This window comes from Balaenoptera physalus (assembly GCF_965194825.1).
Source record: "Balaenoptera physalus genome assembly, chromosome: 14".
NCBI lineage: Eukaryota > Metazoa > Chordata > Mammalia > Artiodactyla > Balaenopteridae > Balaenoptera > Balaenoptera physalus.
Window position 1 is genome coordinate 42,482,621 of NC_138893.1, and position 27,929 is coordinate 42,510,549.

A 27,929-nucleotide genomic window follows, 5' to 3' on the forward strand; every position below is an offset into this window, starting at 1 on the left:
GCTTGGCATTTTAAAAAACTAAATATGCAACTATGAAATGACCCAACAATTGCTCTCCTGGTCATTTAATCCAGAAAAAAGAAAACATATGTTCACACAATCTGTATACAAATAAAGCTACTATGGACATTTGTAACAGTCAAACACTGGAAATAATCTAGATGTCCTTCAACAGGTGAATGATGAAACAAACTGTAGTATACCCGCCCTATGGAACATTATAATAAAATGGAATGAATTACTGATACACAACAGCCTGAATAAATCTCCAGTGAATTACACACTGAGTAAAAAAGCCAATACCAAAAGATTACATACAGCATGATTCCATTTATATAATATTCTTCAAATGATAAAATTATAGAAGTGGGGAATAGATTAGTGGTTGCCAGGGGTTGGAAAGGAGTATGCTCTGGAGGGAGGGAGGGAGGGAAGGAGGGAGGCAGATATGGTTATAAAAGGAGGTATGGGGGCTTCCCTGGTGGCGCAGTGCTTGAGAATCTGCCTGCCAATGCAGGGGACACGGGTTCGAGCCCTGGTCTGGGAAGATCCCACATACCACGAAGCAACTAGGCCCGTGAGCCACAATTACTGAGCCTGCGCGTCTGGAGCCTGTGCTCCGCAACAAGAGAGGCCGCGATACTGAGAGGCCCGCGCACCGCGATGAAGAGTGGCCCCCGCTTGCCGCAACTAGAGAAAGCCCTCGCCCAGAAACGAAGACCCAACACAGCCATAAATAAATAAATAAATAAATAAATAAAACCCAAAAGTTAAAAAAAAAAAAAAAAAGGAGGTATGGTTATCCTTGTGGTGATGGAATTCTTCTATGTCTTGACTATGGTAGTGGATACATGAACATACACATGTGATAAAATTGCACAGAACTAAACACACAAACATACATACATACAAGTGACTTACAAGCAAAACTGGGAAAATCTGAATAAGACCAGTGGATTACCACAATGTCAATATCCTGACTGTGAAATTACACTATGGTTTTACAAGATGTTACCATTGGGGGAAAGTGGATGAAGGGTGCAGGATCTCTCTGTATTAATTCTTATAATTGCATGCAAATCTACAATTATCTCAAACTTTAAAAGTTTAATTTAAAAAAAGTCCATTCCATAAGAATGTGATCAACTCTACAGCAGAATAAAGCTTATATTGTAGTTATTTTTAGATATCTTTTGTACCAGAATGTATTTTAAAAGCAGTTCCATCGATACAACTAAATTGCATCTGAATAAAAATGCATACATTCTATTAGCATCAACTGGTCACTGCAAAATACTTCTCATGATGATTAGTCTAGAGCAACTTTGGAACTTAACATCTGCTTACATAGCAGTTTACACAAGTCAAGGACAGTTAGAATAAGAAGCCCCCGGGAGACAAAATAAAATACTGTAAAAAAGCATTTAACGGATACTGTTCAGATTTCAGTACTAGGCTTTATAAGCCAGGGGACACAGCAAGGGGAAACATTAACTCAACTGTTGGCTTTGTAAAGGAACTTTAAAAAAATCTTGCTGTGGTCAGATCAATTTAAATATGATTGTTTTCTATCAGAAGTTTTAACTTAGTTGAAAATAGTTAAAATGTTCTAGGAGCCTTAGCTGATTATCAGACTAAAAATCTTCTAATTATATTCTAAAAATTTCCTTGTATGTAATCCTGTCAAGAAGAAAGTAGAGTGGTGCAGAGTACTGGACTGAGGACAAAGAGACCAGGACTCAAGTCTTTGCACGTCCACCAAGTACTGTGTGACTTTAGAGTAGCCATGGCACATTCAATCAGTAAGTGTCTGAGCATCTACTACGTGCCAAGGTCCTACTATGTGGAGATAAAAATAGCAAATAAGACACAGTTCTTCCTGAGGTTTGCAGTCTAGTGAGGAATACGAAGAAGTAAGTAAGCAATTACATCATAAAGTTCCCAAGATTAACTGTAAAATAAAAGGGCTATCTCAAAAGACCCTTCAGATTTTCCTAGTTCTAACATCCTATGGTCCTACTGGTATCCCCTGATCTAGTGCCATAATGAGGCAGATAAGGAACCTTGATATAGCTCGGTATTCATAACAGCTAGAGATTTTCCAACAATAACTAGGTATTCCTTACTTTAGTGATGGGTCATCACAGCATTTAAAAACAACTGTCAGTTACTGAGCTCTTACTATGTGCTAGCCACTGGAATTTAAATACATTAGCTCATTTGCTCCTCATAATCCTATGAGGTAGGTGTTATTATCTCCATTTTACTGATGAGGAAATAAAGTCACTGAGAAGTAACTTGTTTCAGGTCCAAGAGCTAGCAAGTGGTGGACCAGGGATTTAAATCTAGTCTGTTGATCTCTAAAGCTCATGGACTTAATCACCACTCAGACCCAGGCAGGGGTAACTAGTAGTTTCTTTTCAAATGCCAATTCCAGCTATTCGGTGGCACTGAGGGGTTGAAAAGGTTTTACTCAGGCCCCAGAAGAAAAAGTACCAGAATTGCCATGGCTTAGAAGGGAGTCAGGCATCTTCACTAACTGCCCCCTAAGGAAAGATGTTTTAAGGGAAGTAAGTGGTAGATTCTAGTTTCTCTTAACCCTGAACAACTAATTCTAAGCATAAATATTCCTGCTTCCAGGTGATATTTGGAACAACTCAGTTCTAGGGCTCCTTCTCTTTAAAATTAACCAACCCTATTTTTTAATACCACACATACACAGTCATGCTTTCTACTACTTCCGAACAATATAAACACCAGTGCAAACAAGTATGAACTCCATTAGGGGAAAAAAATTAGTCTTTCAACAATGTTCTCTGAATTGAAAATGATGCAGAAGACAGATTTTTTTAAAAAATAATGTTATAAAACTTGTTAATACTATGGGTTTTCCTCTGGCCATGCAGATTAGAAACAAGATATCAAGCATAAACAAAATTCTAGCTTTAAAAATCTTATCCAAATATTTATGCAGTAACTATCCAATATGTATGTTTAAAGAACATTAGGTTGAAGACAAAATTAGATAAAACACTTTAGAATGATGGCTTTTGAACTTTTTAAAAATGGTAATCCACAATAAGAAATACATTTTATATTGTAATCACATACAAATACATGAGATGTATAACTGAAACAAATTCAGGACATGATACTTTCCCTTACTATGTAGTATATTCTGGTATTTTCTACTTTAATCTCTTCCTTTTTTAAAAAAAAATGCTCATCAAATTGATTTATGATCTATTAATAAGCTGTTGTAATCTACAGTTTGAAAAACACTGCCCTAGGAACTCTAAGTCATGATCAGATGGGAAATAGAAAGGAAAAGAAGAATGTGTGTGTGCATGTGTGTGTACGTGTGTGTGTGTGTGTGTGTGTGTGTGTGTGTGTGAGAGACAGAGAGAGAGAGATGGGGGGAATGAATATGTGCTAGAGGGATGGAAGGGACTAAGAAATGATTCCTTGATTTTTTTTTTTTTTAATATTTATGGCAGATTATAGCAATAAGATCCTAGTGCTTTGTGGGATAACTAGATTTTCCTCCATCTGGGCACTTAGAAAGTGCCATCTGTACTACCCAATGTCAGGGTTTTTTTTTTTTTTTCTTCATTTTTCTTGACTCATATCTACTTCTAGTTCAATTTTCAAGACCTCTTTGCTTATGTTTGTAGTCCCCACAACAGCAGAACACTCCACAGCAGCAGCTGAATTGAATTATTTTACTATATCACAGCTCCTTCCAAAACAACCTTGTTTGTGTTACTTCTAGACTGGGAATGGTAAAAACAACCCTATGAAAAGTTATTACTTATAAAAAGTCTTTCCAAACTTGAAATTCTTGGTAGTTTTAACAGCTTTCTCTAGAACATAAGCAAAAAGATGGCTGTACTTTCAAGTACCAGGCCCATTGTTTGGTATTTAAAACAATAATCAAAGATATGCCAAGACTTCAAAGCAGCATATTTGGTTATAAACAACAACAAATGCTAGTTTATTTAGTTTTTCTTGATGAAAGTTACTATAAAACTGTGAAGGTATTTAAAGTTCTAGAAAACAACTTGGACTCTGCATAAACTATGACAAGCCACGTCAGATCGACCACTGAAATTTTATTCATTTTAAACTGCAAAATACATGAACTACTTTCAACTGCTAGCCAAAATTTTATATACAGCTGACATAGAAATTGATAGATATGGAAAATTGAACAGAAGTAGATAAAAGTCAAGAAAAATGAAAAAAGAAAAAAAGGCATTGAGTGGCACTGAGTAATACAGATGGCACTTTCTAAGTGCCCAAATGGAAAAAGATTTAATTACCCCACAAAGCACTAGGATCTCATTGCTATAATGGCTACTGATTCTATGAGAGCTCTCTTGGAATTTTTCAGACTAGATTCAAGGAACACATTTCACTGATGAGAGGAAACTATAATCAGAGGTGTTGAATAATTTTTCTAAAGCTACAATTTTTCTAAAGCTCAAGTATCAGATATTGCTATAAAATCATAATAATGACATTTATTAGTATTACCATATCATTCACAGACTGTCCCATGGCCATAATTTACCCTCAAATGAAATATAAGAAAAAAACAAGGCCCACCACACACAGTTTATGCAGGTAATTTATAAATAGTATTGACTGAGAAGAATAGACTATAAGGAAAGCCTAAAAATCCTAGTGCTTCTAAATGGATTTAATGTTATGATTGTCTGTCTGTCTAGCATGCACAGAAAAGTAGATGTACAAATGAGGTAGTTGTATAGTGGTGGTTTGCATGACTTAAATACCTAAGGAATACACTTTCTTTAAGTAACTAGATTTTTAATGATTAAGAAGTATCTACTAACATATTACCAGTAAATGAAGGATCTGTCTTTTCACTTAAATTCTTTGAAGGCTTTGAAGCAAAAATTAAGAGAACAACCAGTCCAAATCTCTTGTTTTCTAGGTTAGATAACTAATGAAAGAGGTCTTCATACAGAGACATGCCCAATATCATACACCTAACATCATCAGGGTGATCTAAGTTCTCCTAGCTCTTTATGCCACACAATATTGCCTCCTCATAATTGGCCTTGTTTTCTATCAGTACTTAGCAAACCAGATAAGTAAGATACATAAGGACAAGGAGTATTAGGACATGGGCAGACCAAGAAGCTTAATGAAGTAGGCAAAGATGAGTAGTATCATAAAATATCATGAGACATTCCATAAAATTTTGAGTTCCAAACAAAGAGGAACTAAATACATGCAGGGTAAGGGCCCTTAAACTGGTTCAAGTTCATCTGAAAACACCACCACATGGGCAATGATCAGTATGTTGGAAGTTGTAACTGTTAACCTAGCAGATGACTGCTATGTCTTAATTAGAAGTTATCAGAATGACATTGACTGTGCCCTGGGGAACAATAAATTATGTTCAAGTTCACATTTTTATCTCTAAAGTTAATTTAGCATCATTTTGAAAGAGTTGAGGGCCTTTAACTATTTATAATGAAACAAATCAACCCTCGGAAAAAGTTTATGTTGGCAATAATTCCACTGTATAGATTTAAAAAACTGAGATTTAATAATTTGCCTCAGACTACCAAATAGTCTTCACCAAACAAGGAATTATTCACGGTTATAGATCTTAATTAGGTGTGGAAGAGTTGACCAAAAAAGATGGAACGGCTCAAAGGACTGTTATTTCCTAGAAGTATACACAGTTATTACAAACTTAATTACTGTCTTTCTTTACTGGGGCACCTGAAAATATATTATAGGATCACAATATTCAGCACCAAAACAGAAATGGTAAATATTATCAAGGTAGTAAAATTAAAAAAAATCTTGTATGGTTACCAAACTGGTATAAATGTGAAAATTTAACTCTCTGTGGTCTATTGCCAGAATCCTAAAATTGATCCAAATGGTCCTTAAATTTCTGAATACTTTTTTTGCTCTTCTGAAATGACTTCTGCTGAGTATATCTTTAAAATAAAACTATAAACTCTAAGCTTCAATACAAAAGTCTAGGAAAAAATGAATCTATAGTTGATTAGCAAAAGATACCATTAATCTGGGCCTGAGTCAAAAATGCAACTTAACTCAAAAAACTAAAAGTAGAATAACAGGGCTTCCCTGGTGGCGCAGTGGTTGAGAGTCCGCCTGCCAATGCAGGGGACACGGGTTTGAGCCCTGGTCCGGGAGGATCCCAAATGCGGCGGAGCAACTAAGCCCGGGTGCCACAACTACTGAGCCTGTGCTCTGGAGCCCATGAGCCACAACCACTGAAGCCCAAGCGCCGTACTCTGCAACAAGAGAAGCCACCGCATTGAGAAGCCCACGCACTGCAACGAAGAGTAGCCCCCGCTTGCCACAACTAGAGAAAGCCCGCGTGCAGCAATGAAGACCCAACGCAGCCAAAAAAAAAAAAAAAAAGTAGAATACCATGTGATCCAGCAATTCCACTCCTGAGCATATATCCAGAAAAATGAAAACACTAACTTGAAAAGACACATGCACCCCAATGTTCATAGCAGCACTATTTATAATAGCCATGATATGGAAGCAACCCAAGTGCCCAGCAACAGACAAATGAATAAAGAAGATGTGGTGTATATATATATATATATATATATACAATGAAATATTACTCAGCCATAAGAAAAAATGAAATTCTGCCATTCGCAGCAATGTGGATGGACCTAGAGAATATTATGCTTAGTGAAATAAGTCAGACAGAGAAAGACAAATATTGTGTGATATCACTTATATGTGGAATCTAAAAAAATACAAATGTATATGCAAAACAGAAACAGACTCAGAGACAGAAAACAAACTAGTGCTTACCAAAGGGGAGAGGGAAGAGGAGAGGAGCAAATTAGGGGAATGGGATTAAGAGATATAAACTATGTATAAAATAAACAACAAGGATATATTGTACAGCAAAGGGAATTATAGCCATTATCTTGTAATAACTTTTAATGGAGTATAATCTGTAAAAATAGGGAATCACTATGTTCTACACCTGAAATTAATATAATATTGTAAATCAACTATACTTCAATTAAAAAAAAATCTGACAATGTCAAGGAAAAAATGCCAACAATAATAAAACAAACTAATAACAGTAACAGCAACCCTTTATGTTTCTAAGGGTTTTGTACTTTTAATGGAAGTTGATAGCTGGCTCAGCATTTATTAAAAAAACAGATATAAGAAAAGCATCAACTGGAGGGCACAGCTATGAGAGTATTTTGGTCTCAAACTGTTTTAATAATAAAAGCTATACTGCTAATTAACATAAACTACTTTAGCAAACATGAAAAATACATCCTGTGCTTGTATAATTGGAACATAGTAGTAGTTCTGTATAACCATAATACACGTTGTTTAAGTAGGTGCTTGCTAGGTCACACTGAGCAGGGTGATCCAAAGACCAAAGGCATTCACTGCTGGATAAAGCAGAAAATGAATCTAACTTCTTTCTCACTAAGGTATCAGTAGTTGATGAAGAATATTTTATTGATCAACATTACCTGTTGCAAGCAACAGAGAGCTGGACTTCTGTACGTGAAGAGTAGGGGCTGGGGAGAAGAGAGTCAGTCACTTGCTTAGACGTTGGTAGGACTGGAAATAATGTTCACCGGTAACTTGAAAAAAATTTTCATTATAAATATGTCAAATTTACCAGTTGTAATGGCCATGCGAGGGGCAGAGTTATAAACTTGAAAACATGTACAAAAAGTTCAGAAGAAGTGTATTTTCTTGAAGCCTAAACTCTATCAATTTTCAGACTTAGCTCAAATTGTTCCCAATGTGAATCATTTGGAAAAGCAAATATAAGACTGATTATATATATATATATATCTTATAAAATGATGAGTAAAACAATCAACCATAGAGAGAGGCAGTCTCTCAAGTATCTTGCAGAATCCAAAAACACATGGCCTCAGTGCCTTTACACTCCTTTCTACAAAACATGATGAACGTTCTGTATATATTCCCTCAGTCATCATTTGTCTTCAACATGGAGTGTATTGGAAATGGTTGGGAAAAAACCAAAAGGTGGGTTTGTTTGTTTTTTTTCCCTAAGAGAAAGTTGACAGAGACCAGTGGATTGATTACTCAGATGTGCCTCTAAGACATTTAGTTTCTGTTATTATGTCCCCTGGTATCAGTGAAAATTTTTAAATTGAGATCCAGGAAACTATCCAGAACTTGACAGCTCATGATAAATGAGAGGTTTAAAAAAGTGGAATCAGTGGAGATTATGATTTTTAAAGAAAGATTCATTGCTCTCAATTTCTGGAGATACCTTAAATCTTTGGCTCTTTACTATTTAGTAGTCCTGGAAAAAAGCTTTTTTTAAAAAAACAAAATTACATGTGCAGCACTGAGCTTGAAAAATTTAAAGCCATTGCTTTTGACATTTTCTTGAGAGCAATGTTTGAGGAAAAATCACTCTTACCTATTACTGCATATCTACTCTGAAACCTCAGGAAACATTTTCCAAAGTGAGTATCAGAATACAAGTAATATAGAAAACTTAATTCCCTCAAATTCCAATCTTACATATACTTATTTTTCAAAATTTCTGAACTCAAGAAATTCTAGTTCTTCATTATGAAGAAATGCAAATGATCCTACAAAAGCTCATTATTAAAAATGAGTTGAGTTTGCAAAACAAAACATTCACCCAAAAGGCTGGTCTAGAAAACTGATTTGTTATAGTGGATGGTACTTCTAATGGTCCATTCCTAACGTGATTGTTGTGACCAGTGAGGGACAGAAGGGAGGCTGGCACAAAAAATATGAGGCAAAGTTCCTTATTTTAAAAATTGGAGGAAAATATACAAAAAAATCTTAAAGAACACAAGGTATGAGTAAGTTCCAAGAGTTCATTTTGATCTACTATCAGGTATCCCAACTAAAGACTTCTGGCTTTCATGATTATAACTTATAAAATACAGCTGCAAAAGTCAATCCAAAAGCTGTAGGTAACTCAGTACATCGTTACTGCAAAGAAGTCATTTGAAGGAGTTCCTACCTCTAGATTTGGCTGGTAAGGAGGATTTCAAGATCATCACAACCTCATCTGTTTTCTTTCTATGGAAAGTCTAATACTGAGTCATGAAAATGCAATTTATTAAGCATAGGTAATAGTACTTGAAAATTATTTCCAAAAATACTGGCCATAACCCACCATTTAGAACTCTGATAACAGTTTTAAGTGGAAGTCCATGCAAAGAGATGTTTATCAACCTTGAAAATCTGTTTTTATAATAAAAAAACTATTTTTGTGGAACTAGCTTTTTCAAATGAATTATCCTTTAAATCTAAAGTTTGTTATTACATCCTGTACTGGGTTGAATAGTGTCCCCTAAAATTCATATCATTACCTCAGAATATGACCTTATTTGAAAATAGGGTCTTGGGACTTCCCTGGCAGCGCAGCGGTTAAGAATCTGCCTGCCAATGCAGGGGACATGGGTTCGAGCCCTGGTCCGGGAAGATCCCACATGCCGCGGAGCAACTAAGCCCATGCGCCACAACTACTGAGGCTGAGCTCTAGAGCCCGCGAGCCACAACTACTGAGCCCACGCTCCACAACTACTGAAGCCCATGTGCCTGGGGTCTGTGCTCTGCAACAAGAGAAGCCACCACAATGAGAAGTCCATGCACTGCAACGAAAAGTAGCCCCAGCTCGCTACAACTAGAGTAAAGCCTGCACGCAGCAACGAAGACCCAACGCAGCCAAAAATAAATAAACATATTTTTTAAAAAAAGAAAATAGGGTCTTAATTTGTAATTAAATTAAGATGAGGTCATATTGGATTACGGTAGGCCCTAAATCTGATGACTAGTGTCTTTATAAGAGAAAAGTAAGAGAGATGTGGATACAGAGACACACAAGGGAAAAAGCCATGTGATGATGGATGGAGGCACAGACCGACCTGATGCAGCCACAAGCCTAGGAACGCCAATGATTGCGAGCAACTACCAGAAGCTGGGAGAGAGACACAAAACAGATTTTCCTCAGAGCAGCCAAAAGAAACCAACCCTGCTGACACCCTAATTTTGGACTTCTGGACTCAAGAACTGTACGAGAATAAACTTTTGTTGTCTTCAGTCACTCATTTTGTGGTACTTTGTTATGGTAGCCCTAGGAAACTAATATACATACTGTTCCAATGGAATTTCTATCTTAATAATACCTATTTTAGGAGGCATTTCACCATCACAACAGTGTAGACAGATAGCACACCTTTGCAAAATCAAAGTCAGCTCTTTAGGAATAACAGAAATCAAAATAGCAACCCGAATGACATTAAAAAAAAATTTATTTATTTTTGGCTGCATTGGGTCTTTGTTGCTGTGCGCGGGCTTTCTCTAGTTGCAGTGAGCGGGGGCTACTCTTTGTTGCAGTGCATGGGCTTCTCATTGCAGTGGCTTATCTTGTTCCCGAGCACAGGCTCTAAGCCGGCGGCGGACTTCAGTAGTTGTGGCTCGTGGGCTCTAGAGCACAGGCTCAGTAGCTGTGGCGCACGGGCTTAGTTGCTCCGTGGCATGTGGGATCCTCCCGGACCAGGGCTCGAACCTGTGTCCCCTGCATTGGCAGGCGGATTCTTAACCACTGTGCCACCAGGGAAGCCTCCCGAATGACATTTGATATACCATATGATATACGTAAGGGCAACGCAACATAGATGTCTTCCACAATGGTATGACTTTTACAAACTATTACCATGTTAGATCAAGAAACAATGTTTCCAAGAAAATCTGAAGCAAGATGATATGAATGTTCTTGTCATATCAGATTCTGAACAGAAATTCCTTTGTAAAACTCCATGAAGATTCACAATGAATATCAACCACAAAGTAAAGATGCAGTGGGCTCTACTGGTTCTATCATAGCTGAAACACTTAAAGCAGTTATCAAATTTTAAAATATTCCAGTCTGATGGAATGTCTTTTCATTAAGCAAGAGTGGATTTAAAAAGCCACTCACTCTGTTTATCAGGTTTCTTGCCATGTGTACATACAAGCTGCATTTCTGCCCTTCTCCCCACATTAGGGACCACTAAACCCTAACCTGCAGATTCAGCATCATGCCAGGCTCTGGGCCCCCAGGATTATGAGAAACCTTAAGAAACTAGTGTAGCAGCTCAGCATCAAGTTAGTCTTACTGCTGCTGCTCCCACTCTGATGACTGACTTTCACCTTAGCCATACTTTTATCTGATTGTTAATAATCAAACTCTGTTAATCTCTTAGCCACTCCACTCACTCTAAAGCAGCCTAAATCCCTTTCTTGTTTTTCTATCAGGTAACTCCAAATACTTTCAAAATTGAAGATCTATGCCTGAACCCTCTTTCCCAGGTCTCAGTCTTAGACCCTTCTATCAGTTTCTACCGTTCCCTAAGGTAACCTGATGGCTCACACCCTGGCTTACAGTAGAGGATTTCTGATGCCATGCAAACTTCCCTGGTATTAATTCCCCATCTAGGCTTCTACCAATTGCCACCCTTTGCCAAAACGCCCTGTTCCTATGCACTGCCTACAGGTCAGGGTTTGAAACCTACTGTCCAACCTCCCTGACAGTCCATACACCTGGGCTTTTTCCTACTGCCTGTTGCTAGGAATCTGCCCTGTCCTCAAGGGTCTGCCTGGATTCCAAATCTTTGTCAGGCATTCAGCCACTCCGACTCTGTTACTGACACCATCCTTCTTAGTAATTTAGCTTTCGTGTTTTTCTATTAAACAAATTACACCAGAATTTTTAAAAACACAATTTTTGATGAAAATATGTTTTTATGCGGAGAGAGGGTTAATGGCCAGTAGTCAACATTTCCTGAGCATCTACTATTACCTAACATTGTTTTAAGAAGGCAGCATGTTTTAACTCATTTAATCCTCATAATAACCTTAGACAGGTAGGTGCTATTACCATACTCATTTTACAGACAAAGAAACAGCATACAGAAGTTACGTGTACAAGGTCACATACCAATATGTGTGCAGCTATGATATAAATTCAAGTAGATGGGCTCCAGAACCTGTGTTCTTAACCACTACACTATATTGCTTCTCTACCTTCTACTACCCTACCCCCATCCCTAAACTCCAATGATGTTTTCAAATTTTGAGTCATTTCAAATTTATACCTGTTAAGATCCTCTGGTAAATGTTTCCAACTCCTCCCCTACCCAGCCCCAAATCTAAGTCCCCACCTCTAATGTGAACTCTTTGACAAGATATATGTTTTCATAGGCTGTATTTTCTTACGATGAAGTTTACCTGAATGTAAAAGCAAGAAGTACAGGGTGTGACACTCAGGAATTTGATGATTAAATCAATAATAAATACGTAAAATCCCCTGGTCATTCATCAAATTTCATCCTCTACAAAGTGTAATCTAAATTACAACTATAATTGTGAGCTTTAGAAAGAGGTGAGGGGAGTCCTCTGGATCCTACTATCTAGATTATGTATGCCCCATTATTTCATCTAGAACTGTGTTGGACATTTACTGCCATATAGGTTTGTCAATTCATTTAAAGAGGTCTAGGCTCTGACCTGGTATAAAATAAGACTTAGCCTTGCAAAGTAGGCCTAGTCAATATGAATAAGAATCCTGAAAATGTGTGCAGACATTTTGATATTTTATGACAATTCATATAAGAGAAACGAGATCGAGATTCTTTTCTGACATGAACATTGAGGAGACTGAAGATGATGGAAAGATAAAGAGACAACCACCCAAGCCTCTAAGCCACAGCTGGAAACTGGTCTTAATAAAAAGTAAAAGAAAATCTGAAAGAAGACCTAAAAAGGCTAACTGTCCAATTCACGGGAAAAGAGAAAGCATTAAAATAACTCATCGTTTAATTTACGGAGGAAAGTTTATCAAAAACAGCAGGCTGAAAAATACCTTTGTAAGAATAACAGAGAAACAAAACATTTATAAGTCCATATAACAAATCTTCCAAGAAGTAAATACTGCCTTCCTTAATATTATCTAATTACAGCCCAAAGAGGAATAGCATCTCTAGAATTTAAAGGGGTTAGAGCTTAATAGGATATAAGGTATTATTACATCTAGTACTACCCTCATTTCTCCATATGAACAAACAGGTCCCAGGAGAGAATCTGACTTGCCCAAGTCCCTCAATTTATCTTACTCAAGATTTTTCATATTATTTAGAGCAGCATATGATACACAGAATGTAGATCATATGATCTATCAATGCAAGAAAAGATTTAAATATGAACTACATTTAAAAAATTCCTTTAACTAAAGGTTTCGGCAATAAACTAATTTCAAAAGCTACTGTACGTTAAATAAAATGTTAACTTTCATGAAAAAGGAAAATCACCTAATGCCTCAAGCACCGGTTTCTTGATTTTAAGGGGTTTGTAGGTATGCATTCAGGGTTAAAAACACACAAAACAAATTTTCTTGATGTGTGCTTTCATAAGAATTGAGTCATTTATACCATTTTAAAATAATGAGAACACTTCTCTTTTAAGCTTTCATGGTAATTCACTAGATAGAGTAAATTTTATGACTCAGCTTTTTGTGCTCACTCACTCATGCCTGAATGGTCCACTTAAATTGCTTGCTATATTTTAAATTCAGGCCTGGAGCAGGATTCTTGTTTCTCTGAGGCTCACAAAGACTAGACTCACAGCTTAGTTCTACAGTGCCTATTTAGCTGGACTTAAAGCCTACATCAAGTAGTTTACTGTCAAAATAAAAAGCAATCTTCATGGAGCTTAGTAACTTAAGTAGCTCTCCAGAGTTTGGTAAATATTTTGTGTCTACTTTTTATATCTATTGTCAAGGAAGGGTTCTATAGAGTGGTGAAGTATTATTTTACACATCTAAAAGGTACTATGGATACTACAATCCTTCAGGTTCATGGTTACAACTGAGAAGCACAAAGCCCCCTACCATAATTTTCCAAACACACCATTTTCTTAGTCATTCCCAAGTTTGTTTGTTTGTTTGTTTGTGTTTTAAGCATCCTGGAGTCCCATCTTAATCAGGCTGGGGTTTTTTAAAATTCAGGCTCTGAAAATGGCATGGAAAAGTCTTTAAATATACCCCACAGACTTAGAGGAAAATGATGACCCTCCCAAACAAAAGCCATTTCTCTAACTACTGCTTTGCTCACCTTATTTCTCACACACTTGGACTGTTTTCCCTGCTCACCTCCATCCATTCAAACCTTCCACACTTTGTGGTGTGTTCAAAAATCAACTCCTTCCACGATGGCTTCCCAATCTTCTCTAATCAGAATTAGCGCCCCCCGCCTCCTTAGTGTTCCCAAAGCACTTTGTCATAGTCTGTGGTTGCTTTTGAATTATTTGAGTATGTCTTTCTGCCCCAGTAACTAGGCCAACATCTTTTTCCTTTCTTCACTGTCTACTAACAGTTATACTCAATAAGGGTTTATTAAACTGAGTGAGGTGAGTAGGGCTATTGACTCATAATATCCCATTCTCTAGTCTTAGAGTAAATTACGGCAGAGAATCTAGAGCAACTCTTGAAAAGTGGGCTAATCATGGTTTGATCAGAATGGCCAGCTACCCAAGATGGTTGAGGTAATGAAAAAGTAATCACAAAAAAGTATGAAGGTATAAAAAGAGCAATTAAAAAAAAATCTATACCTAGTGCTGTGTTCTGAGACCAGATACAAATGGTGCTACAAAATGTCATCTTAAAATAACCAAAAAACTACTTATTCAGTCAATCAGTAAACACTAATACAGCTGTTAGGTAAAGAGTATAAAGAGATATAAAGCACAGATCTAGGTTCTGCCCTTAAAGACTTCCCAGTTTTAACTATTGAGAACTAAAATTCTCTACTAAAATTCTCTATTGACCTCATGGAAAGAAAACTGATCATAAAAACCAGTTTATGACAAATGCCAAATGAAAGATAAATGTAAGATATCCAAGAGTTGCTGAGGATTGCTGATAAACAGAATTATGGATTAAGATAGTAAGGGAAGATTTCAATGAAGAGGTAAGGTCTGAGTTTCACGATGTATAAAATGAGGTGGTTTGAAATAGATGACCTCTGGGCTTACCTTCCAAATCTGAAATTTTATTGTAGTCTTATCACATAATTATATCAATAATAGTGACTTGATATTAACTAACCACCCCCTGAACAGAGTTTTCTTCTTAATCATTATGAAAGTAACAGCTTTTAAAAAGCTGTCAGTCCTCAAGTAAGCAGTATTATCAAATTATTTTAAATATAAATATCCAAAACCAAATGTGATATATCTCACAAGAAGGTTTGGTATTTTGTAAGAGAACTTGAGTTGGAGGCTTTTTTTCTTTATACCAGTTTCTTGGTGTGGCTTCCAAAATTCAAAACAGGCTTTTAAGTGCACACTTTTTCATACCCAAAAGTTGTATTTGAAATCATTTAAATTATTCTTGTCTCTCTGTGGATAGGAAGTGAATAGAGTAAACCTGCAAAAGTTCATCACCACTATTAAAGCACTTTTTTCTTTGTTCTTTTTAACTGTCATGGCTTTTGTACCCAGCAGTTACTGATGATCAAATGTATTCTGAAGCTCGGCCAAAGTTTTTTTTTTTTCTTTCTTTTTTTTTTTTTAGGGCAACACTCAAAACAAAGCAAATATTGGCTTAGTTATGACACTTGTTGTTCTAATACATTAATAGCCTATTGTCCACTGTGGTTGTCTCAACAAGATAATACATTGAAAAACAGCGTTTCCTGATAGGAAGTGAATTCCCACTGTGTGTCACAGGACCCTAGCCAAAAGCGGGGCTCTAAAGGAGAAAAAGCAGTCCCTTCTGAGATTGCATACATAACAGACCAGAGTAATGATTAGACTTTTTCTTCTCTCTTGTTTAAAAAGGCTTTCTGCTTCAGCTCAAACTACAGTCTATTTGACTGATTCTGCTATCATAGGACTGTTTTTCTAAAATGGTTTCAAATGTTTTAGACAAAGTTTGTTCAACATCCTGTAGGCAGCAGTATCCTGCATATTTCTGACTCTGGAGAATTTCCTTAGTCGTAAATGCCACAATGGATAAGGTAACATGACAAAGAAGATATTGGGATGTGTCATAAAGACACAGTGTGACCATTTTCAAGGTTAGTTTCATACAAGCAATTGTTTAAGCCATTATAACATACAAGGTACAATAATTGCAACGGTAGGCAAAAATTGGGGCTCAATTAATCCACACATCACAAATGTGCTTATTTCATTTAGAATTTGATTAGTGAGAAACTGATGTCACTAGCAGATCCAGACACAGAAGAGTAACTGACACTGCCCTAACAAGACATTAGTACCCCTTTTTAAATACTGAAAATGTACTTTTTTTCCATCTATTTTCACAGACTCAAACTTGGAGAACTTTCTCTGCCCAGTTCCACTTACCAGTGGATATTGGAACACTCCAACAATAGAAGAACTAAGAACAGTTGTCATTTTGGTACATTCCAGTGAGACTGTCTCTGTCATCTAGGTTCTCCCACCTTTTAATGCAGTGCTTGCCTCCTAGAAGGTCCTCAACACATTTTGCTAAACTGAACTATGTCAAACAATTGATATGAAAATTGACACAGAATTCTAGCATTATTTGGATAACAAATAATCTCTCGGGTTTTAGGGAAGTATACTTATTCAAGGTATGTCAAGCCTTCTGCTAAGAAGCTAGGGTGTCACCAGCATGAAAACACACAGACTCCCCTACCTCCAGGCCAAGAAAATGTCTTTTTATCTTCCTGTTGTAATTATATAAATCAAACGATGAATTCTTATTCCATTTTGCTTTCAGGACAGCTGTCGTTTGATGGAATTATAAGAATAAAATTGTGAAACAGGTAATGTTAAACATCCTACATGTGATGCAGCAAAAATTCCTGCTTCAGTTACTTTATAACTTTGCTGTGTAACTTGATAACTTTGCTGGCAGGATGGTAGTGCACAGTTCACCTCTAAGGCTGCTTCCTCAGCACCAAGTCAGAAAACTTCAGCTATGTCAAGCAACATCAATTTTAGCATTCAGTGAAACAGAGAGATGGATTAGAGGGCTAGAATGTGAAAACAATTTAAACAAGGGGACTGAAGCCAAGTTTCAAAGCCCTCAGGATTAACTCTGAATGGCTGGATTCATTGAAAATTACAAAGATCCATTTTAAAAACAAACATCACCTCAGAATCTTCTCCTCAAGTATTCAAGCTTGATAAAAAGATTTGCTTTTACTTCTGGAATGGATTTTATACTTTTGAAAGTAATTTTTTAGAAAAGGAGAGTTTATGTAAAATATAGTATACTATTCAACTTCTCTCTCTCTCTCTCTTTTTTTTTTTCCACATTCTTAAACTTTCAAATAGCTTAGGCCATATGGCAGGTCAAACAAATTACAGACCACACAATATACACAAAAGATGTTTTTAATTTAAATAACAGAAACTTCATACAATTTGGGTTATACAGCTTAAGTCAATATTAAAAAAAATACTATGTAACTATTACAGCTGGAAGGGACATTAAAACTCATCTATTCCAATCTTTCATCTTATACTCAATAGATGGTAAAACTGAGGATCAAGGGGGTTAAGTGACAGGCTCACAACCTCACACTCCAGTTACCAGACTTTGAACCCAATGTTATTTCATTAATCTGCTGAAAAATGACTCCTAGGGCAGTCTTACCCACTCATGAATGGCTGGGACAGTGGGGCCTACTTTTGGTGTTCTAGCCAGAGGAAGTGAAGTTGGTGAGGGGTTTTTCCATTTCCACACAGCACTATCACCCCTTTCCAATAGCACCTAGGTTCTGGGTTCTGTCCCAAAATGGAGGTAGGAGAGAAGGCTGATAGCCTAAGTATATCTGATGGGGAGAAAGGGAACAACTTGGAAATAATCCAGATACCTATCAAAAGATGAATGATTAAATATAGTATACCCATCCATACACTGAAGTACCATACAACCATTAAAAAGAATGAGGCAGATACATAATGGTGTGTGTAGTATAATTTTATTTGGATTTTTAAAATCCACTCATATTCACAGAAATTTTCTGGAAAAATAGAGAAGAAACTCCCCACTGGAGCACAGCGTTCAAAGATTAGGGTAAGAAAGAGCCGTTTTGTCATATGCCCTTTATACTGTTTCATCTTTTTACCATGTGCATTTTTTAAGTTATAAAATTAATACTTTTTAGAAGTACATTAAAGCAGAGAAGGGAACTTCTCTAGAGCCCTGGGAAAACTCTGAGGAAGACAAAGATGGGGTCTGTCAAGGGTAATTTGATACTCTGTATCTAATCTACGTGATACACAGTTTATTTCTCTAGAAAAGACTTCCTAACCCTTTTCATGTCACGTTAGTTTTCACTAATACAGTGTGCATAAATAAAATTTATATAGCATACTGGAGTAAAGAGGAGGGGGTTTGGGGGCAGCTATATAATAGGGCTAAGTAAAAAAAAAACCCACTCCATTTTCTCTATATTACATAATTATTACAAGAAAAAAATAAGATAGAGTATTATTAGATATTAGCTATTGACTTTCTACAAAATTTCCAAATAAAAATCTATCTAGAAAATCTTCTCACTTCAGTATTTAACAGCAAACTAGTTGGCAAGCTTTGCTCTGGAGCAACTATAAAAGTCTAGGAGTAACTATATTCTCCTAGAGTTCAAAGGGACAGTAGAGGTCATCTAGCTCAGTGGATTGAAACACATTTTTTAAAAATAAATCAGAACAGAAAATATAGCAGTGTGTGTTTTGCACTGTTAAGAGAAATTTATTTTAGAGATTAAGTGGTGTGTATGTGGTACATGTATTGGGTCGTGATGCAAAATATATTAAAAAAAAAAAAGATTGAAAGCCACTTACCCAAGGCTATACAACTAATAATTGTACACTGAGTATAACAGGCAATGTTTAATAAATGTCTACACGACACCTGTGGCAAGAGGTTCACCTAGTTCCTGCTTGAAAATTTATTTTCTTGTTGAGGACATCACTTATATACTAATTCTACTGCTCAGATATTAAACAGTAAATTTCCAAAATTTCTGATATATACAATTTATTTGAAGCAAAGCTTTAGTTTTCATGTCATTTGTAAGAATGACAGATGCCTTGGTGCCTCTTAATTCCCAGCCTAGTGCTTTTTTCTATGATATCATGGCTTTTACTTTATTCTTACATCCTTGTGATGTTAGAAAATAGCTAAACACATTACTACTACCAAAGAGTAGTAATTCAGCCAAGAAGAAGCTGAAGCAAGGAAATCCTAGGAAGTTTAAGTCCAGAAAGGATGACACAATGCCACCCCTGCAAGCTTTACAGAAATCTGCCGTTTTCAACCCGCAGCTTTAGATTTCAACTAAGGCAAATGATTCAACTTGCTTGTACTGAATGGGTGTGTTTGCCCCACAAGGGGACACAATGAACACGCAAGAGAGGAAGACAACAGTACAGACATCACAAAGCACAACCTCTCTCCCAACGTGCCCACTTTGATCAGTGCGTAATTAAACACTTCACAGGCATTTAAAACCCAACTACAAAGAGAACTCCAATATGCGAGAAGAAAGGTTAGACCCCATTTGCAAAGAAATATTGCTGAATGTGGACCTCACTGAATAACAATCAATCTCCTATAGTTCAACTTACCGTTCACGTCACAAACTCTAGAAAGAACACAGAGGCACAGACAAGGCACAGAGCAGAACTTTGGGCTGCAGCCTTCCCCAACTCCTCTGACAAATACCCAACAGCAGGAGGACAAAGCATCATTATGACAGAAATAAAGGCTCTTTAGATGCTGCCTTTTTTTAATTCAATGAACCCACTCTTACACACAGAGTTCATGCCACGATGTCTCGAAATACAGTATTGCCAGATTATGCTATTAATGAGTCCAATAAATTCAGTGCAATATTTTTAAGCATTTTTATCTTAAATAACTAGCACATTTGAGAGACTACCAGTATTTTCCTTAAACAGTCAATGTCATCCCCCAAACAATTAAGAACAATTCAGTAAACAGTTCAAGGGGGGTAAAAAGCGAACTAACAGGGAAAAATTTAAGTGAGTGATAAAGCCACAGGCTCCTCCCCAAGAAGAATATTGCACGTTGCTAGCAGCTGGCACAAAATTAACCATCTATCTTATCTATGCTTCCCCCTAAACTGTGAGCTATCGGTATTACAATAGACAATTTTGTACTTACTTATTAAGAAGAATGGAAGCTGCCGCACATATCTTAAGCTGGTTTTTGTGTGGCAATTCTGATGCAATGCTGCCCTAAAAATGAACTTTGTTTTAAACAGTGAGATATCCACACGGTGCGGTTAGAGCAGGGGTGGAGCCCACTCTGGGGGAAACAACACACCCAGGCCGACTTCAGTGAGAGCAAACGGCACGTTAATGTTGCCACAACGTTTTTCAGTGCCTCAGAGTCAAAATTAATTGGGTTAAACCCTCTTCATAGAAATGGGGGGAAAGTTCAGCTTTCCTGCCATGGAATGAAATATAGACATTTCTTTTTCGTGAGGAAAGTAAAGATAAAATGCAAGGTAGATCACGCAGCTCAGCCAACAGAATGTTAGGTGGAAGTGGACTACTGTAAAGGAAGTCCAACCATGCCAACTGCTAAGTTTAGCAACAGCAGCTTCTGCATATCTCAAGGTGTCAGCAACACTGCTCTAGAACTTGACTTTGGCCTAGGTGGCCAAGACAGGGGACCTGAACATTATCAAGCATTACCTATCCTTCTCTACCAATGCTCTAGTTCTCCTGGCAATACAGAAACAATAAAAGCATTTTCTTATCAACTAATTAGCAAGAATTGCCTTCAAAAATAAGGGATTTGACTGATGCTTTAATATTGAAATAAACACATAAAAGGGCAATCATTTTGATGAAAATCATTAATACGCATACTATGCTTTAAAAAATTTGCAATCACCCACTTTTACAAATAATTCCATAAGTTTTGATTTTTAATTTTTTTCTGATTTATTTCCAAATAAGATATTCAGGAGGATGTATACGTACTGTCTAAAAATCTTTAATAGCGTTTAAAATTTCAGTTACTGAAACTATTATTAAACATCCGATTATTGTTCAAAATGATTTTAATCAATACTACTTTCTGTATGCACGTTCAGAGACGCACCAACAGTTACTTTTAACTGAACTCCTATAACCCATGAAATAAAAAAATAGGTTTCTCAGTAGAATACCCAAGCATGTAAAAAATAAGCTATGTAATCATTTACATAGAATTTAAAACAAACAATGGAAAAAGCTTTGGGAGAAGACCAGGAAAATATTTTTAATGATACATGTTGTCACATTACCCTCTCCAACTGCTACTCCCTCACACTGGAACAATAAATCAGTCTGGAGTATTGAATATTTCAATATTTTGAGAGATGGCCTAGAACACCCTCTTTCAGCATCCTGCGGGTAGGTGCTGACTGATTTCGTCTGTTGTTGGATTATGAGGTCACTCTTGCCATGATAAGTTAACCCGTTCCAAAATCCTCCTTTCATAGTCCAAGTGCCTGATATAATTATTTTTTTCATCCATATATATAATTATGAATTGCCTGCTGCCATCCCTTGCTCTTCCCCACCTAACCCCCAAACTGAACAACTCAAAGGTAGCAGTTGGATATTGCATTTGAAGAATCCCATCTTGATACTTTCTGGATTTGCACTGCTGGAAATGTCTGTTTTCAAGTCAAACTTCACTTTCACAGCTGCAAAGGAAATGACAAGAGAAGAAAAACACAGCCAATACATATCAGCAATTAATTCCATCCACAACTGCCCAGCTGTTTGTGCATGGAAGAATCAGTCTGTTTCCTTTTGGGGCTTTCACCACTGAAAATTGATACTGCATATTCAGAGACACAAGCTGTTTGTAACATGTCAGGAATGTGCACAAGATCACACAGAGTTGAAGAGACAAAATGAAATCCAGATCTAGTTTTCTTGGGACTTGCCAGTATTATTTCATAGCTTAAAAAAAAAAAGAAAGAAAGAAAGAAAAGAAAAAGAAACCATAAAAACACCTCAATCACAGAGAGAGGAAAATACACACAAAAAAATTATCCTGTCTGAATATCACCCTACCAATAAGGAGGAAAATCTGCCAATGACATCAGATTTAGTATCAAGAACAGACACTCTGATTTATTGGCACAGACAAGGTGTGACACTGCTCGGAATCCACATGCCCCTAGTACACTAAATCCAGCCAATACTTTCTGGACTACACAGCTGCTTGCCCAATGTGTAGTTAGTCCTCAAAACAAAATCCTTATAAACGTGAAAGTTGTTGGGAACCAATGCTTTCACCAGTCATGCAGAAAAGCAAGTTTTTCTTGGTTAGTTCTGACATTATTTGGCACCTACAAATACCTGCCCGTTTTAGGGATTCAGGTAAATTTACAGATCCAATCTTCTAGTGTAACAGTCAAGTAATCAAATTTCTCCTTTCCTCTCCCATTCAGTTTTCTGGGTTTTAAATAAAAATACTCTCTACTGAGTGCCAGAGACTCATGTGCAACTCAAGAAGTATTCTATCCCCTTCTCTCCCTGCACTCCAACTCCAATTTTATCTCAAAATGTCTGTTTCACTTAAGTCTTGTAAAATGTCGTTTTGTTACATTGTATTTTCAAATATACAGTGAGTCAAATAACTTGTGTTTTCAGTATGTAAAACGACTTGTGGTTAATTATTGTCCTGAAAGTTAGAGAAAAGAAAAAGATGACATTTTTAGAACAAAATAATTCAAAACATATTTAAGCTATTTTACTGTTTTTTTTTTTTATATGACACTAGGTATCCCATGATTGAATTCATTGTTCTAAGCACCTCCCCTCTCCCCTTTTGCTGCACAAGAGTTCACGTACTCCTAATGCCAGTATATTTTCAAGCACAACTTGGATGGCACACTCTATTTGGGCACCACTAGGGGATAGGGCTTAACCAGTGAAAAGAAGAAAAGCTTTCTGCTCCAAGTATGAGAGAGACATTCTGTAATCTTCAGAATGAAGATGCTCTCAAGTGCCAGAACTCAAACCAGCACAATGAGAAGCTGTCTCCAACTAAAGTGCTATGAAAGCACGAAGTGTGATTTGTTAAAGAAATAGAAGGCATCTCAAACAAGTGGTAGACTGAAAACAAAGCACAAAACCAAAAAAGGGTTTTTTCCTTAACAAACACCATCTGATCGAGGATATATCTGGGGTAGGAAAGGGGAGGAGAAGAAAAGTTTAACCTTTGGCTGATGGTGACACTAACTTATAGAAATATGGTATAACTATTAGTGACTCAAACAGCCACAGAGACGAGCTTTGCTTGGCAAACTTCATTTCTGCGGGACACAGACTAGTTTGAAATGTCTAAGGGAAGGAACTTCCCCACCTACAAGGTTGGCTGAGGAAAGAAAAGGTCTCTCTGAGCTGTTGAAATCAGGTCACTTAAACTCATGATAGTCTAACTAGAGCCTTGGGTAGCATTAACAAAGACCATTCAGGAGAGGAGGCTGGAGATATGAAATTGTCAGCTCATATTTAAAGTGCTTTTTTTCCCTCAACAATTTATTATGATAATATTTAATACTAATATATATGGATTTACTATTTTATTCTTAAAAATTTTACATATACAGCAAATTTGAAAGAATTTTACAGTAAGCACCATGTATGCACTAGCTAGATTCTATCAGTAACACTGTACTATACTTATTTTATCACGTATCTCTTCAACTACCCATTCATCTTACCATCCATTAATCTATCTCACCTTTCGTGCATTTAAAGTAAATTACAAGCATTAGTATACTTCCCCCAAATACTTCAGCATACATATCATTACCTAGAGTTCAGTATTTGCTTATCGCTTTTTTCTTTTGATGTAAAATGTACATACAATGAAATACAGAAATCTAAGTGTACACTTGTATAACCCCAACTCCTGTCAAGATATAGAACATTACCTTCACCCCAGAAAAGTTCTCTCATGCCTCTTCCCAGGCAATCCCCTTCTCCCACATTCCCAGAGGCAATCACTATTTTGATTTTAAAAGTGATTTTAAACAACTCCAAGTAGTCATGCCTTCGCAACCTGTGCATCAGAACATTCTCCACTACGTCACATAACTTATACTTGGCTGAACAAAATGATCAGATATGAACCAAATAGATGGAAGGAGCCAAAGAAGAAATCATAAAGTTAAAAGGAAGTGTAGACTCATCTGCTCCAATTACTCAATTTCTTAGGTGAAGGAAACAAAACTTACAAAGTTTTGGCTGCCTGTACCAGTCATCCAACTACTCAGTAATTTATTGGGTGGACCTAGTCTAAGGCTCTTAGGCAGCAGCTCTACACTTCATTTTAGGGTGAAGAGAACAAACTTTGGGGATAATGCTGGTTCAGAGGAAGAGCTCAACCACTTACAGGCTATACATCTTAAACAAGTTTTTTGGTTTTGTTTTTTTTAAACTCCTTTGAGTCTCAGTTTTCTCATCTGCAAAACAAGGAAAATCTTAACTCATAAAGTTTTATGGATTAAAAGAGATAACATTTGTAAAGTGCCCGGCATATTGTAAGTGATCAAAGGAAGGAAACACAGGAAGTGGAGGGAAGATTGACAATACGAAGCACAGTTCAAGAATATGCACTTTCACATATTGCTTCTAAGTCCTTGTGCTACCCCGACATTTGCTCTCATTTTGCATATATATGCAAAGAAAATAACAGCACTGAGGCAAGCTGTTTTTCACATCTAAAAAAAAACAAAGGCTACTCCTTTTCTGTTTGCCTTTATGACAGAACTGGAGTGGTGGGGGGAGAGAAGCACAGACTTTTGACTTCATAGTGACTATATGTACCTTATATCCTTACCTGTCTTTGCATAAACAGCTCCCTTTGCCTGGACTGATCTTCCTTTTATCCACCAAATGAGACGGTCCAGTTAAAATCTAACCTACTTTCCTGATTTACTCAGAACAAATTTAAAGCTCCTTCATCTGTGTTTCCATAATGCTTTAAATCACAGCATTACAGAACTCCTCATCCCAGCAGGCTGCTTCCATGTGTTTCCCCTACTTGAATGGGAGCGTCTCTGTATCCCAAAGCCTAGCACAGAGCTTAGCACACTGAAACCATCCGTAAGTATCTGCTGAATGGATATGCCTGGGTAAATCCGTATTCGGTTACGGTCAAAGTAGCAAAACAACTAAGTCTGAACACTCACCAAAAAAGAAAAGCAAAGTGCCAGAAAAATGGGGGGCAGGGAAATGATCACAGGGCATATTAAAAGGCATGAAATTTAGAAAAGAGTAAAAGCCAACTGTGGACTTCCCTGGTGGCGCAGTGGTTAAGAATCCGCCTGCCAATGCAGGGGACACGGGTTCGAGCCCTGGTCCGGGAAGATCCCACATGCCGTGGAGCAACTAAGCCCATGTGCCACAACTACTGAGCCTGCGCTCTACAGCCTGAGAGCCACAACTACTGAAGCCTGTGCATGCCTAGAGCCCGTACTCCGCAACAATAGAAGCCACTGCAATGAGAAGCCCCCACTAGCCGCAACTAGAGAAAGCCTGCGTACAGCAACAAAGACCCAAGACAGCCCAAAATGAATGAATGAATGAATAAAATAAAATTTAAAAAAAAAGCCAACTGTGTGTAAACTTTTGTGTTCTCAAAGAAGTGACTGCCACTAAGCAGCTGAAGTGCCACTGGAATAATTCAGTGTGCTGTGTGCTTTATGTACTTATCCCATGCACCACCCACAACAACCCTATCAGGCAGTACTATTATGCTCCTTTTATAGATGAGAATACTGAGACTCAAGGAGGTTAAGCAAATAAGGTCACACAACTAGTGGCAATGGAGATAAAAAGCAGAGTAGTGATGTTTCATTACAAGTCATTTTCATATTAGGCCTATTTTACACACAGCGTGGGGAGGCTCTGCATTAAAGAAGACCCAAACAGTTGAGGGGTAACCAAACAGTGCAAGAGATTCAACAGAGGGAGCAAAACTCAATGGCAGAAAAAAAGGCCTAGACAAAAAACAAACCAAAGCTGAGGTGATAAGAGGTGTGTGACTTCTACGTAGGAGTTATTTTCACAGAACAGTTTGCCGCCCGGAGTTATGAAACATAAGCCAGAGATGGCCCGAGAACAAGTAGGAGTGCAAAAGAGTAGCTCTTACTCTCGGCATGGCTTTTTTTCCCCAAACTAATTGTTCTCAGAAGTGATAATACAACATGAATAACTCCTTGATAAAAATGCTGACCATGGTGTTCATGCTTCAGAAGATAATGAGAGCCTCGCCAAGTTGGTGAAATGAACTCTTGTCTGCAGGCATCTCTGGCTACATTCTGTAGTTTCTCCTTTAGGAATACCCTGGTTTTGCCTCCCTTGCAAAGATGGATTTATGAAGGAAAGCTTCCTAGAAGCCTCTACCTTGAAGTTTAAAGCCTCAAGTCCCACAGCCCTCTGGCTTACCTCCAACATAGCACTCATTACACTGACTCACAATTGGCTGTTCATGGATATAGCTCTCACATGTGCTGTGGGAACCTGCAAGGCAGGGTCCCTCAGGACCTAGCACAGGGCAAGTTCAAAAAATATTATGGATGGTAAATGAACAATGTCCTTTGCCTATTTAATATTTGATAGATGGTTATCTGTCGAAAGAGGTAATACAGGCTTTAAAGAGGAAGCAATTATAAAAAAGTCATATTATAGAAAAGGTTGGGGATAACTCAGACTTGGTTAATGTTCAAAACAGGTCTTTTTTTCTGGATTAAAAAGAAATGTATTCAACATAACATACAATGATTGGTGAGTTAAGTCTAATGGAGCTGAGGCTGAAATTCAGTAAAACACTGGGTCTAAGATTAGGCATGATCCCAATTTAAGACAAAAATTAACCGAACTAGTGAGCTTATATTGTATCTGAAGGTTGCCAAACTCCAAGTGGAAAAAAATGTGACTTTGACTCAACTATGGCATAATACTTCCAAAAACAATGCATTTCATTAACCACCCCTTAAAAGATGGCAAAGATTACACGAAAAGAAAAAAAAAAAAACCACAGAAAAAAGTGAAGAATAAATATTTACGTGCTATTAAAAAACCTGCATTCACAAATAATTTTTGCTTTGAGAAAAAGTCCAAAAACAGAACAGAAAACAAGCAAAAATAAAATGTAATATGGCCATGCAACATATGAAACATTCATGACACGTGCAATTTCTTGTTAAAAGTATTACTTTTGTTTTGATCTGCACCATCTAAGGGTATGGGACTATGCAGCCATTTTTTAATTGTTGCTTTTTCTAAGTATGAGGAAAAAACTCTTTAGTTGGAAAAATATGTGTCATATTTCAAATGACTTACCCAGTAAAAAAAGACATACCAAATTAGTTTTTTAATCTTGGGGAATTTAAGTATTCTCTTCCTTCCAGATTCAAGTACTTAGCTTCAAAGACTGCTAATAAGATAGGTAGGAGGCCAAGCTGACAAATCACAGGATTTACAGGACTAACAATCTTACTTCTCCAGGATCAAGCTCTGGAGCAGGGGTCTAGCGTCGTCCGTGGCCTGTTAGGAACCAGGCCGCACAGCAGGGGGTGAGCGGTGGGCGAGTGAGCAAAGCTTCATCTGCTGCTCCCCATCGCTGGCATTACTGCCTGAATCATCCCCCTCCCCCAACCCCGCGGTCCGTGGAAAAACTGTCTTCCAGGAAACCAGTCCCTGGTGCCAGAAAGGTTGGGGACTGCTGCTCTAGAGCACGTGCTGCCCAACCATGACAAGAACCACATCCCATCCTCTAAAACTAAAACAGCTTTGAGTCACCAAATCCTATCATAAGCTCT

General features: G+C 37.3%; 1 protein-coding gene across 7 annotated transcripts in view; it reads right to left on the reverse strand.

Moving 5' to 3' along the window:
* The window catches only part of ADD3 (adducin 3), a 123,954-nt gene that overhangs the window by 35,255 nt on the left and 60,770 nt on the right, over positions 1–27,929 (reverse strand). Inside the window, exon 1 of one of the 7 annotated variants that reach the window (XM_082425147.1) lies at positions 20,252–20,323. The exons of 5 other annotated variants lie outside the window; for them this stretch is intronic. The gene's annotated coding sequence lies outside the window, so the exon portion shown is untranslated. Of the gene's footprint in view, positions 1–20,251; positions 20,324–27,929 lie in introns of those variants that run through there. One more of the 7 variants, XM_082425150.1, reaches the window with a different exon arrangement.